Source organism: Rattus norvegicus, chromosome 17 (genome assembly GCF_036323735.1).
Source record: "Rattus norvegicus strain BN/NHsdMcwi chromosome 17, GRCr8, whole genome shotgun sequence".
Lineage (NCBI taxonomy): Eukaryota > Metazoa > Chordata > Mammalia > Rodentia > Muridae > Rattus > Rattus norvegicus.
The window spans coordinates 53081611-53094643 of NC_086035.1; the positions used below are offsets into that span (position 1 = coordinate 53081611).

The 13033-nt window shown below is 40.0% G+C and overlaps 1 long non-coding RNA gene across 2 annotated transcripts in view; it reads right to left on the reverse strand.

The window, feature by feature from the left end:
• LOC102549623 (uncharacterized) overlaps positions 1–13033 on the reverse strand; it is a 48118-nt gene that overhangs the window by 25828 nt on the left and 9257 nt on the right. For both annotated transcript variants that reach the window (XR_596808.4, XR_001841935.3), the window contains exons 3-4: positions 5464–5552; positions 400–561 (exon numbers count right to left, since the gene is read on the reverse strand). This is a non-coding gene — a long non-coding RNA (uncharacterized LOC102549623). The remainder of the gene's footprint in view (positions 1–399; positions 562–5463; positions 5553–13033) is intronic.

Here is a 13033-nt window from a genome sequence, read left to right on the forward strand (position 1 = left end):
CCACCACCCAGAGGTATTTGAATTTTAACAGAACAAACACTGGTATAACCTGAGATCTTAAACAGGCCCCATAGGAAAAGTCAACTCCATAAGCATTGGTACCTGTCTGATGATTAGCTAACCATAGATGTGCAACCCATGGATTCTGCAATGGCATCACTAGAAAAAGTTCCTATTTAAAAAAATATAATCCATGTAAATATAGTAAAATTCTTTCTTCTGTTTAATAGTTCCTTCTCTTAAGTAACCCAACATGCTGTATAAGACCTAAGCAATAGTACACAAGTTAGCCTCAGAAATGTATCAGCAGCTTAGCAGAGCAGAACAGTATTTGATATATGACTAGGAAGAACCACTAGGACAAGACTTCTCTTTATATGAACAGGATTTGTATTTTACCTGTGCATTCAGCATGGAAATTCTTCATCTTCTGTTGCTAGCAACAGATTCCCAACCACAAAGGAATATGTCGGTAATTTTATGGCCAGCCATAGAGTAGCTTGGATGGAAGCCTCTGACCTGGGTGAATTCTGATAACTTTTTCCTGGAATGAATTGCAACCTAGGAAGAAGAAGGCAATCATCTGGATCATGGGTGCAGTCATAGTGTTTGTAACATGTGTCTTCTATACCTGTGGCCCACAGGGGACTCTGGATTTAAAGAATTCAAGGAAAATCAACAGAGCATATGTCTAGAGTGTTTGTGATATGCTGGGCTCTGTCTCAAGAGACTTCTGAGGATGTTTTTTATAATAGCATCTTTCAGGCATCAAACCAAAGGTTAGGAAGTATTTCTGATGTTTTCACATCTACATGTAATGGCTGGATACCCTACAGGTTACTTCCTACCATGCCAAGTACCATAAGAGAGGTAAAATGAAAAGAATGGATTTTTGTTGTTGTTGTTGTTGTTGTTTTTGCAAAGTCACATACTTTAATTTTTCCCCCTACAAGTTTGCTAAGAAAAGTTGTCAAAAGGCCCATGGAAAAAAAGGAATAACCTATCCTTTCTCCTTCACATAGCTAAGAGTACAAATGAAACATTCTAAATCCCATATACAATTATGGCAGGTGGTGGTCCTGTTCCAAAATATATCTAAAAATGTCCTCTGAATGTGTGTGCTAATTTAGATACTACATGTGAATTTAAAGGTGCAGATACATATAAGTTAGTATAATTTGTTTAAAGAAAAGTGGAATAATAACAACTAATATATTTATATATATTCAATGTATTATTTGAAGATTTCAAAAGCCTTGGCAATTTTAGCTGTTCTATCAATAGCCAAAGGTTCAAATGGCTAGCTACAAGCTTGCCTTCCACTTTTCTTTGACTCTTCATTAACACACACACACACACACACACACACACACACACACACACACACAGACTCACACTCACACACACACACTCTCAAAGAAAAATTAATTCCTAAAATAGCAAAGAGAACTTATAATTCTATTGCCTATTTTTAAAAATAATTCTTAAAATTTATAATTTTAAATTTCATCAGAAAATATTTCTGTGATTTTTAAAATAAAAACTGATTCATAATTATTTATTCATATATATGAAGTCTTTGTCAGCAGAGAGTTATGCATACCACATGAGTACTGTGTCTGCGGAACCCAGAAGAGGGAGCTGAAATTTTTGGAGATGCAGTTACAAATAGTTGTCAGCTGTTTTGTGGGTGTAGAAAATCAAACCAGGTCCTTTGCAAGAACAGCCAATGTTCTTAGTCATAGAGTTATCTTTCTAGTCCCTCACTGGTTAATTGATATACCAGTGTTAAATCATTTGTATTTTTGCTGTTAAATACATATTAAGATTTTTAATAATAAGTCTTTGCTGTTTGCATGTGTAATTTTGTCCATTTAGAACAAACTTTAGAACTATTTCCCCAAATTCCTATAACAAAAGAAAAGTGGTCATGTCAGAATTTAAGCATGTATCAAAGCATCAAATCTATAAAGTTTCTACTTAACTGCTTATTGAGTTTTGTGGCTTACATTAATTAGAATTCCTGAAATGTTCCATCACCAAATACAACCGCTGACAAAGATGCTTCTGATTGCGTTAAGAAAGCAGCCATCTATTTTTGCTTAGGTCTCTGTGTTGGAGTCTGTCCAGTGCATTTTCAACATCCATTGAGATAATTGTATGGTTTTCTCATTATTTTCTTATGTGATCTCTCACTCCAGTTAAATTAAACTGTTTGCTCATTTCAAAAATTTATGCCTTGTATAAATCACTCTCTTTTTACTGCATAGCATCCTGCATCAGGCAGGATTTCTGTGGGAAAATGAAAGAAATACCAAAGTGCAACCTCTGAAACAAGAGGAAAAACCACAGTCCATTTTATTGAGAAACTTAGCAGCATCGGTCCAGGTCTCCAGTGGCTATCACGGGAAACAGTCTGCTCTCCTTCCTTCTGAAAACTTGCCATTTGTCTCTATAGAAGACATTCTCCCTGATCATCTCTGACATCCTGCTGGCACCAGACTTCATCCAGGGTCAACTTCTATGTGGTCAGCATATGCTAGCACACATGATCTCTGCATCTCTGTTAGAGTTGCTCTTGTAGACCACAGCACGTGTTTCTCAGAAGATCAGGGTTCAGCTGTTGATCCTAGCATGCACGTGAGGACAATAGGGTCAGGTGGAAGTTACAATGCTTCCAGGTCTTCTGATGTCACTGACAGTGTAGCTCCTGACTGTTTATGGAGCACTGGTTTTCTATCATAGATAATTGGGTGCAGCCCTCCTTTTCTTTCTGAGCCTTGACAATCCCCCAGAGAACTCCTTTCTTCTGCCACTATTTCTCCACCTCCACCATTTCTCATGGTGGTCCCTCTTTCTTAATCAAATTCCAAACAGTTAGTAAGTTGAGAGTGAAGAGCCTTACAGCTCAAAGCAATATTATATGAATTGATAGGATTCTCTGTCTGAGACATGCTCTTTAAAGTGTAACCATCCTGGAAGGAGTGACAATAGTCTAAGGAGACATAGAGCTTCCCCTTTACTATTGGACTATTAAAGCAACAGTATCTAGGAAAGTAAAGATTCCCCAGGAACCCACCATGGCTCCACCCAGAGCTGGAACTTGTTTCCCATTTCACATAGTTTTACTTGTTAAAACAAACTGAAGACCAAAAATATTTTTAAAATAATTTAAATTAAAAAAATAAAATAAGGAGAGAGAGAGAGAGAGAGAGAGAGAGAGAGAGAGAGAGAGAATATAAAAGCTGGACCATTTCTTGACAGAAATGCAGACTCCTTGCCTTCTATTAATGTAAACATCTATTATGATCACTCCCCCCCAATAGGTTTGGGTAGTCACTGGGCCTCTTTGTTCATCTTTCCAGTGTGACCACATTACATACACATGTTTTCTGTACTTTTCACTTTTCTGTGTTTCTTTAGTTTGTCTATTAGGATAGGTGGCCAAGCTGAGGCATTTTAGAGGGCCACTCCAATATTAATTTCATAGAGTCATGGCCAGCAGAGATCCATCTTTGTATGTCTGCCACAGAGAAGTTGGTTGAGCCTGGATGAAGCCTGGTGCCATGTGTCTGTTGGAATCATTTCATTCTCTGGGCTTTTTCTTACCTTTCCCATTTCAGCCCCCATCAGCTGTTTTTTTTTTTTTTTTTTTTTTTTTTTTTTTTTTTTTTTTTTTTTTTTCCTGTCTGGTGAAGCAGATAAAGGAGCATTTGGATTTGGTTTGGACTCTCACAAAATTTCTTGTTCATCATTTGTGAAGGTTAAGGTAGGGGGCCCATGTCCATTTCGCCACAGGGCTCCAGCTCAGGGAGACAGGACGAGGGAAGTTTGATTGTGCTGTCTGACAGGTGTCTGGCTGTGGGAAGCCACAGGACACTACTCCCGAGGTGGAGAAGCACAGTCTGAGGTACAGGACACAGCCAGAGCTGGCTCAGGGGTCCCCGAGCCTGCGAGGAGGTTGGGGGTGACAGATTCTCAGGTTCTTGGGCGTCCAGGTGCGGCTGAGATGCTGCAAAAGAGCTGAGAATGGAGTGGGGCTGGCGGGGCTGGATCTAGCCTGGCACCAATGGGGAAAGGAGGTGAGGGTGCTCCTGCTGTTCCCATGGGGATAGTTTTTGGCTGGGTGGCAGGGTGGGCTTAAGCTTGGTGGTTGGGAGCACAGGGCCTTCTTCTGTAGTTGAAGGCCTTCTCTCTGGCTCCCCACGGCAGATCCTGATAAAAGAGGCAGTCCATGGGTTTCAAGGTGTTTATTGTCATGGTGGAAAGTGGATGAGTAAAGCCATACCCAACTTCTCAGATGAGCTTGAGATTAACTTTGGCAGTGAGGGGTGTCTGGGAAGGAAAGTTCCATTGGCTAAGCCTCCAGGCCTTTAGGTACCTCATTATAATCGAGATCTGTTTTGAGCCTACATGACCTGTGGTCACATGCTCTACCTGTGAAGGGGCTTGGGACATTGCCCTTACGTGTCTGATGGTCACAAATCTATGGAGGGCTATGGGCTAGTGACTGGCCTGGTTCCCTAGGAGTCAGGTGAAGTGCCTACCATCCCTCAGCAGGGATTCAAATCTCCTCAGCCGGGAGCCAGGGTCTTGCCCTGTCCCACACATTTGTCTACCTTAGGCTTTACAGTTCTTTTGGTTTAGAGGCTTCTTTGAGTTTTAGAATTCTTTTTGAAGCATTTCAGCAACTGTCATTCAGTGAGCAGCTTTGTTTAAGAATCTTCAGAGCCCTTTTGGTTCTGCTAAGCTGTGCTGATGATCTCAGCAGGCATTTTAGGTTGAGAAGCTCTTTGTAGCAAATCTAATCCTGTTGAACTGTTTGGCCACTCACCATGTGTCAGAGAAGAGTGTAATGTGTTGGTCTTTTAGGATTCTGTGGAAGCTGTCAGGGTTCTATGGGATTATGGGTTGTTGATATCACTATTGTGATTGCGTAGACATTAAAATATTAAGTCTGTCTATAATGGTGCCCTCTAGGGGGAACTGCACTGAGGAGACCTTTTGTTAACTTATATTCTTCAAAGTAGCACAGGAGGACAGTGATCCTCCATGATGATGGCTAGAAAGCTAGTGCAAACCTCTGGCCACTTCCTTGTTTTATTGTGGTTTTGAACTTATTGATCTTTGACACTCCTATTCTTGGCATGAAGAACTGACAGTGTGTGTTAATGTGTGAGTGTGTCTGGGTGGGGGGGGAGTAACTTTAAGACTCCATTAATATACAAGAGGTATTGTTTCTGTGTCTTTTTTGCTCTAAAGAAAAAAGCAGTTAAGAGAAAATATAGGGCTGGGGATTTAGCTCAGTGGTAGAGCGCTTACCTAGGAAGCACAAGGCCCTGGGTTCAGTCCCCAGCTCCGAAAAAAAGAACCAAAAAAAAAAAAAAAGAGAGAGAAAATATAGGGATGTTATGGTTAATAGTAACAATTGAGACTGAAAAAAACAAAGTCATGCAGGCTTACCTGAACCTTACCAGACTTGACTGCTGAGCTTCCTTTCAGGACAAATGTTTTCGCTCTGGAACTTACAAATATTAATTCTGTAAACTAGGCTTTAAAGAAAGAAAAGAAAAAAGAAGGAAAATAAAACAACAAAAGCTTGTTAAATGATTTAGGAGTGATACTTGATCATCTAAATCAAGTATTTTAAAGGACAAGCATCTTAAAGACTGACCTGAAAGTACAGTTTATTAAACAACATTCATTGTAGACATAAGACAAAAGTTTTCCTAAATTACAAAGTTTTGAGTTTCCTATAAATTTTGACCATTTTCAACCAAAATAAGTTTGAGAAAAATTTAAATTATATTTATCTTTAGTCGTCAACTATAACAGAAAATGAAGACCCAAATGTGATTTTGTTAATGCTCAAAAATTTCTAAACTAGGAGTGGCAAGATGGCTCAGTGAGTATGGATGCCACCAAGGCCAGAACCTGAATTCAATCCCAAGGGTCCCCCTGATGTAAATATTAGTCAAATCCTTAACACCGCACTCAAAGCAATATCTCAGACTATAAAAACATACTTAATATTTCTCATTTAAACAGTATATCCATAAATAAATACTTAACTATTTTCTTTAATGATTTGCTATTGTTGGTATTATTGTATACAACTTCATAAGTGTTGTCTGTTAACATTATGTAGACTCATCACTTCTGACATAAGAACTAGAGTCAAAACATTATGGACAAATGGCTCTCAGACATGGTTCTTGACAAAGGTTGTCATTTACCCTTAGCTTCTACTTACATTTAGGTTATGACATTTGCATCAAAACAAAGAGTGTGACAATGGAAGCATGCTGGGAGGAATGAAAATATTTTAAGAGACACTTGTGCCCCCTCTCCGAGGCTATTCAGACTATTGAAACAGTCTCTAAGAAATTAAAATTTCCCAAAGAATCTTATGGTAGGAAAAGGCAAGGGCTAAAACATTACAACAATCAGAGAAGGTACTGATCTCCCAAAAAGAGACTTCATACAGTTCCCAAGATGTGTCTGGCCACCCTCAAAGACAGACTGAAATAAAAATTAAGTTCATCGCAGCCTTATTTATAATAGCCAGAAGCTGGAAAGAACCCAGATGCCCTTCAACAGAGGAATGGATACAGAAAATGTGGTACATCTACACAATGGACTATTACTCAGCTATCAAAAACAATGACTTTATGAAATTCGTAGGCAAATGGTTGGAACTGGAAAATATCATCCTGAGTGAGCTAACCCAATCACAGAAAGACACATGGTATGCACTCATTGATAAGTGGCTATTAGCCCAAATGCTTGAATTACCCTAGATGCCTAGAACAAATGAAACTCAAGACAGATGATCAAAATGTGAATGCTTCACTCCTTCTTTAAAAGGGGAACAAGAATACCCTTGGCAGGGAAGAGAGAGGCAAAGATTAAAACAGAGACTGAAGGAACACCCATTCAGAGCCTGCCCCACATGTGGCCCATACATATACAGCCACCCAATTAGACAAGATGGATGAAGCAAAGAAGTGCAGACCGACAGGAGCTGGATGTAGATCGCTCCCGAGAGACACAGCCAGAATACAGCAAATACAGAGGCAAATGCTAGCAGCAAACCACTGAACTGAGAATAGGACCCCCGTTGAAGGAATCAGAGAAAGAACTGGAAGAGCTTGAAGGGGCTTGAGACCCCATATGTACAACAATGCCAAGCAACCAGAGCTTCCAGGGACTAAGCCACTACCTAAAGACTATACATGGACTGACCCTGGACTCTGACCTCATAGGTAGCAATGAATATCCTAGTAAGAGCACCAGTGGAAGGGGAAGCCCTGGGTCCTGCTAAGACTGAACCCCCAGTGAACTAGACTGTTGGGGGGAGGGCGGCAATGGGGGGAAGGATGCGGAGGGGAACACCCATAAGGAAGGGGAGGGGGGAGGGGGATGTTTGCCCGGAAACCGGGAAAGGGAATAACACTCGAAATGTATATAAGAAATACTCAAGTTAATAAAAAAAAAAAAAAGAATCAGGGATGGAATAATGCCGTGAGCAGGATTGTTTACTTCTGCACACTCCTTCAATTTAATCCTACACTTCGTATCAGCACCCCAGAGATGGACTTGCAAAGATAACTTGTCCTCTTCACTCTTCTTTCTGACATGACATTCTTGTGTCTTTTCTCTTCTCCCTGCCACTCTCTTTAATTGGCTTGGGGAGGATAAGAACCTGAACCCAGCTTGTTAATGATGCCATGGCCCAGGCTTGTTTCCTAATACAACAGATAACAAAAGGGCCTCTTTTGTGTTGAGTCATTCCCTTTAGGGCATCTCTGAGGATTGTAAATGAAACCCACCCAAGGGTGACTGGAACCATTTTCAGCCACCTGTAGAATAAGGAAAGTAAATCAGTGGTAATGATGTTAGAGCCTCTTGCAGAAGTTTTGTAAAAATTAAGGACTAGGGTACATCCAGGCAGGAGCAGTTTTAATAGGTAAGTAAGCAAAACAGCTCAATAAGCCAAGAGAAGAAGGCCATGTATATAGTGAGGCTGAAATGACCCTTTGAAGGGACTGAGTTTGTCATGGGCAACTGTGACGCCCCAGGAAGGGCTTCCCAGTGAAATGTGGATGGTGAGAAAGTCAGACTTCTGTGGCTTTCGGCGGGGTTGAGGCTACCCATTCAGAAGCAGTTTGATGCCTAGAGGCTGTGAATAAGGAACAAGGGCAGGGCAGTGAGATTTACCCAGGTATGTTTGTCATGGTTTCCAGCAGAGTTTGGCTGCTCAGGCTAAAACTGCCTCAGTCTGGTGCTTTTCAAATTAACTCATGTAAGAACCAGAAGGACCTTTTCTTCCTTGTTTGCCTTGCACTGAAATCAGGAGAGGGATTTAGTGGCTTCCACAATCAAGGAAACCAGCAAATATTCTGAACTCACTCGGTTCTCTTCATCTTTTGCCTGCCTTCCTTTCCTGACACCTCCAAAGATCATCTCACCCAGCAGCAAGAACATAGGCTTGCAGGTCCTATGTACTTACCACATTTGGTCCTTTGTCTTCCCAATAGTGAAAGTGCAGAGTAAAAGACAGTGAGCATCCTCTCCACATGCTTTGTCACTTTAAAAGGAGAGCTAATACTAATTCTATAGTGTTTTGAAACTGTCTTTCTGCTTTACAACTGTACATTATCCTTTCCTATAGAAGAGGAGAATAAAATGTAATTTTTCCTCATTAGTAAAAAATAAGTGATCTTTTAAACTAGAACAGCATGCATTTAAAAAAGACAATTCTGCATTTTATTATCAACTTGACTGATTAATTGTCACCCCTCACATTTGTTGATGAGTAGATAACAATTGTTATTTAATTCTTTGGGTAAGAGGTAGTAGGAGACTATCCATGCCATTGTATTTCTTATGGGCTACCCTCCTCCCCACCTGCAAACTGCTATCTCTGCCTATCAATAATTATGAATCGAGTATGTGCAGATGCTTGAATCTCATATGAATATGATGAATCATTGTTCATTCCTCCTCTCTCATCATTCTCTCCCTCTCTCTTGTGTAATATGATCATAATGTCTGAGATGTGTTTGTTAATTAGATTCCCACAGGTACTTTGAGGTATCAGGTGCCATTGGCAAAAAAATTTTCAGATGATGTGAAAATGGACAGTGGATTTCCTCTACTTCAGTTAGGAAGGCTCCAAGACACAGTATTAAAAACACATATTGCACTGAAAGATGGTGTTTGATTAACAATATATAGAGTCTCTTTTTAAAATCAATAAATTTATGTTCTGTTTCCATTGAGATAACTATATTAGTACAATTCCAAGTGGAGAACACTAGGATTCACAGCCGTCAGAGCATAGCTCTCAAGGATAACAAACAAATTTTGGATGTTTCACTTCTTAAAACGGGGAACAAAATTATTCATAGGAGGGGATATGGAGGCAAAGTCTGCAGCAGAGACTGAAAGAATGGGCATTCAGAGTCTGACCCACATGTGGCCCATATATATATACAGTCACCAAAACTAGATAAGATGGATGAAGCTAAGAAGTGCATGCTGACAGGAGCCTGATATAGCTGTCTCCTGAGAGGCACAGCCAGAGCAAGTCAAATACAGAGGTGAATGCTGGCAGCAAACCATTGAACTGACAATGGAACCCCCATTGGAAGAATTAGAGAAAGGCTTGAAAGAGCTGAAGGAGCTTGCAACCCCATAAGAACAATAATGCCTACCAACCAGAGCTCCCAGGGACTAAACTACTACCCAAAGACCCATGGCTCTAGCTGCATATGTAGCCCAGGATGGGCACCAATGGAAGCAGAAGCCCTTGGTCCTACCAAGGGTGGATGCCCAGTGTAAGGGAATGTTAGAGGGCAGGAAGGGGTGGATTGGGAGGGGAACGCCCTTATAGAAGAAGGGGAAGGGATAGGGGGCTTATGCGCAGAAAACCAGGAAAGGGAATAACATTTGAAATGTAAATAAAAAATCCAATAAAAAAAGAAGAAAATAACAAAAAGCTAAGAAAGATGAAGAAAATGCCATATATATATATATATATCATGTCTAATATCATTCTTATCACTGTAGTGATGAGAAGAAAAATTGCAATAAGACTAAGCAAACAATTTACAATGTTAAAATAAACAGTACCTTCCAACCCCCCTGACCTCAACACAAAAAAATCTCAGGTGTGCCTTTTTTAAAAAAAAAATCTTACTTGACAATACAGTATTATTATAATATGCAAAAGGTCATTTTAGCAATGCAAACTTGGTTCAGTTAGTCCAAGTTATCCTATGGATCAGTGGTACCCAGAAGGCACATGGATTCCCAGCCTGTGACTTAGCAGACTCCATGGTTATCAGGTATAAATTAAAAGATACACAGAAAGGAGCAGAGAGAGCTTATACAGATTTTTCAAATATGGAACAAAGTAGCTGGTTGTATTTCCTTCTTAGAATTGTTACCTTACCTGGAGCTGGCAGCAGGAAAGACCGTGTGTTATGATTTTTTACTGTTACAAGACATGTATGAAGGTTTGTGCATCTGTGTGCCATGAACAGTTTGCAAGTGGTTTGTTTTGCTATGACAGCATTATAGAGTAAATTACTGCTAACGGATTATTTACAGGCAGTAGTTGGCCCTGAGGGCTTCTCTTCCTCGTCTAGGTGATGGACTCATGGATATGAAATTTCCTGTCTGTACTGTTGTCCCATGAAACTGCTTGATTCTAGTAAATGCAGGGCTTGGCAGTCCTTGATGAAGTATATTTATGAGTTAGGTCCAAATGAATCCCAAACATATGGCTAAAATTTCCCTTGGAATATCTAAATTAAAGGTGGAAAGCATTTCAAAAAATGTGCTGGGGCCTTGCGACTCCTCAGGCCAACATTAAAGTTAGAGTGATTTTCTCCAAATCAGAACTCCAAACTTACCTGTACTGTATCGTACTTGAAGGTCACCATTTTGACTTTCATGGTTTCTGTACCCCTAGGAAGGTCACCTTGAATTCTAGAAGTGGACTAACTCAACCTTAGGCAGCCACAGATCAAGTTACACTTTATGTGTAACACCCTCATTGTCTCCTCCAAGTTCCTGCCTTCTCCAAACCTCAAGCACAATTAGTGCCAAATGCATAGGAATAAATGAGACCTAGGAAGCCATCCAAACAGAAGCCTTTCTCAGGCAGAATAACATGACATTGGCTTTCACTCCCACAATGCAGAGCCATAATGGATTTATTGACATAATTTCTAAAAGGAAAAACAAACATGGAAAACTATCTGTCACTACAGTGTCTTCATTTTACAGATAAACAAATCTGCAATGATCATATGATCTTGACATTATTTTTGTACATACTATGTTGACATTCTCAGAGAAATGATTTCAAAGTGACTCCTGAAGTTATACATTCTTCTTTATTTCTGTCCTCTTCCTTCTTTAGATGAGGTATATATCTTTTAAAGCCTCTTAAAAAGTTATGGATGTGAATAAGATCACTTTCTAAATCACCGTATAGTAGTTTGCCTTCTCCCTCCCAAAAGTGTTACAGCAATTTTCCCTTTAACTTTGACCTTAGTATTTAAGTGAATCTCGGACCTCCACACCAGGGAGTTAAAATCTGGGGACTGGTATCTGGTAACACACTGTGTATATCACCGAAGAGACTAGTTGTGTCCCCACCAGTAAGAGTGGTTTTCTTCCACCCAGTGCTTCCTGCATTCAGTCTGCTATGTCATCACTAGCTAATATTTTTGGGGTCTGATCATGCATATACTTATGAGAATTCAAACCTGTTACAGGTCACTGGAGTCAAAATGTTCTTTCTTGTTAATGCTTTGATTAAGGACTGCAAATGGCACAGGATGATGAGCCAGTGTCATTACAACAATCCTGAAGCTATAAACTGTTTCCTCTCACTTAAATGAGCTGGGAACATTTTTACTTAGTGGAGTTTTCAATACAGTCCCAAAGGACATTGACTTTCCTTCTTTTATAATGGCATATATCACACAGAAATATCTTTCTTCATCCAGAAAATTTTCACCAGACTCTGTGGGTTGTCACATGGCTATAATCCTAGCATTGATGGTAGAGGCAGCAAGACTGAGTTCGAGGCCAACCTCAGCTCACAGTGAGATTTTGTTTCAGAAACAAAAACAAACTAGAGAGAAGTCAGAGCTTCTGAGAGACTGAAAGAACTCCAGCCAAATCAAACTCACTTGTCCAGCATTATGAACTGGCATTCTTTACTTTTTTGTTGTTGGTTTAGTTTTTTAAACTCTAATCTTGACACTTTAAAGCCTTTGTAATTCTACAAACATGAGTTTGGATAAGCATGTTTTCAATAGACTGAAAATGGAAAAAAATTAAAAATTGAGATCAAACAGCATCTCATTGTTCCCTTCTGTGTCCCCATTACTTCTGTCTAGATTTTATCCTGGCCAACCCTGCATGGAGGGAGCTAGGAACGTTGGAACAGATGATGTCTTTGTGGTGTGTTCTCAAAGATCCTCAAGTAACAGTTCAGACTTCAGTCTGGAACAAAGCAATACCTCTTCCAAGTCAGTGAGATTCCCCAGAGACTGGGTTAGCAGGAAGAAGTCCATTTAAATAGAGATGCTAAATGAATGGTGCCTGTTTCAGGCATATCTGTTCTGTGCAGCTATCTCCTCCCTCTGTCTCTAGCCTCCCTGTGTCTTGAATCCCTGGCTCACTCCCCTAGGCCTTAAATCGGGTCTGATCTTGCTCTCTGACTGGAAGGAAAAGTGCACTTCACCATTGTGTATTAAATGTACCAGCTCAAGTTGCCCATCCATGTCTCCCCATTAGTCAGTGGACGCCAACTGTTAGTGGCAACCTGTTCTCAAAGGTGTTTCTGCTTTTCCCACAGTGTTTTCCCTTGAAAGGAAGCAAAATAAAAGTAAGTTTTCTTAAAATAGGACTATTTTCCTATTTTTTAGCATAAAATGGTACTGCAGTCTCATTGAAGTATGAATTATACTTCATTTTTTCCAAGAACATACTATGTATGTGTCCATGT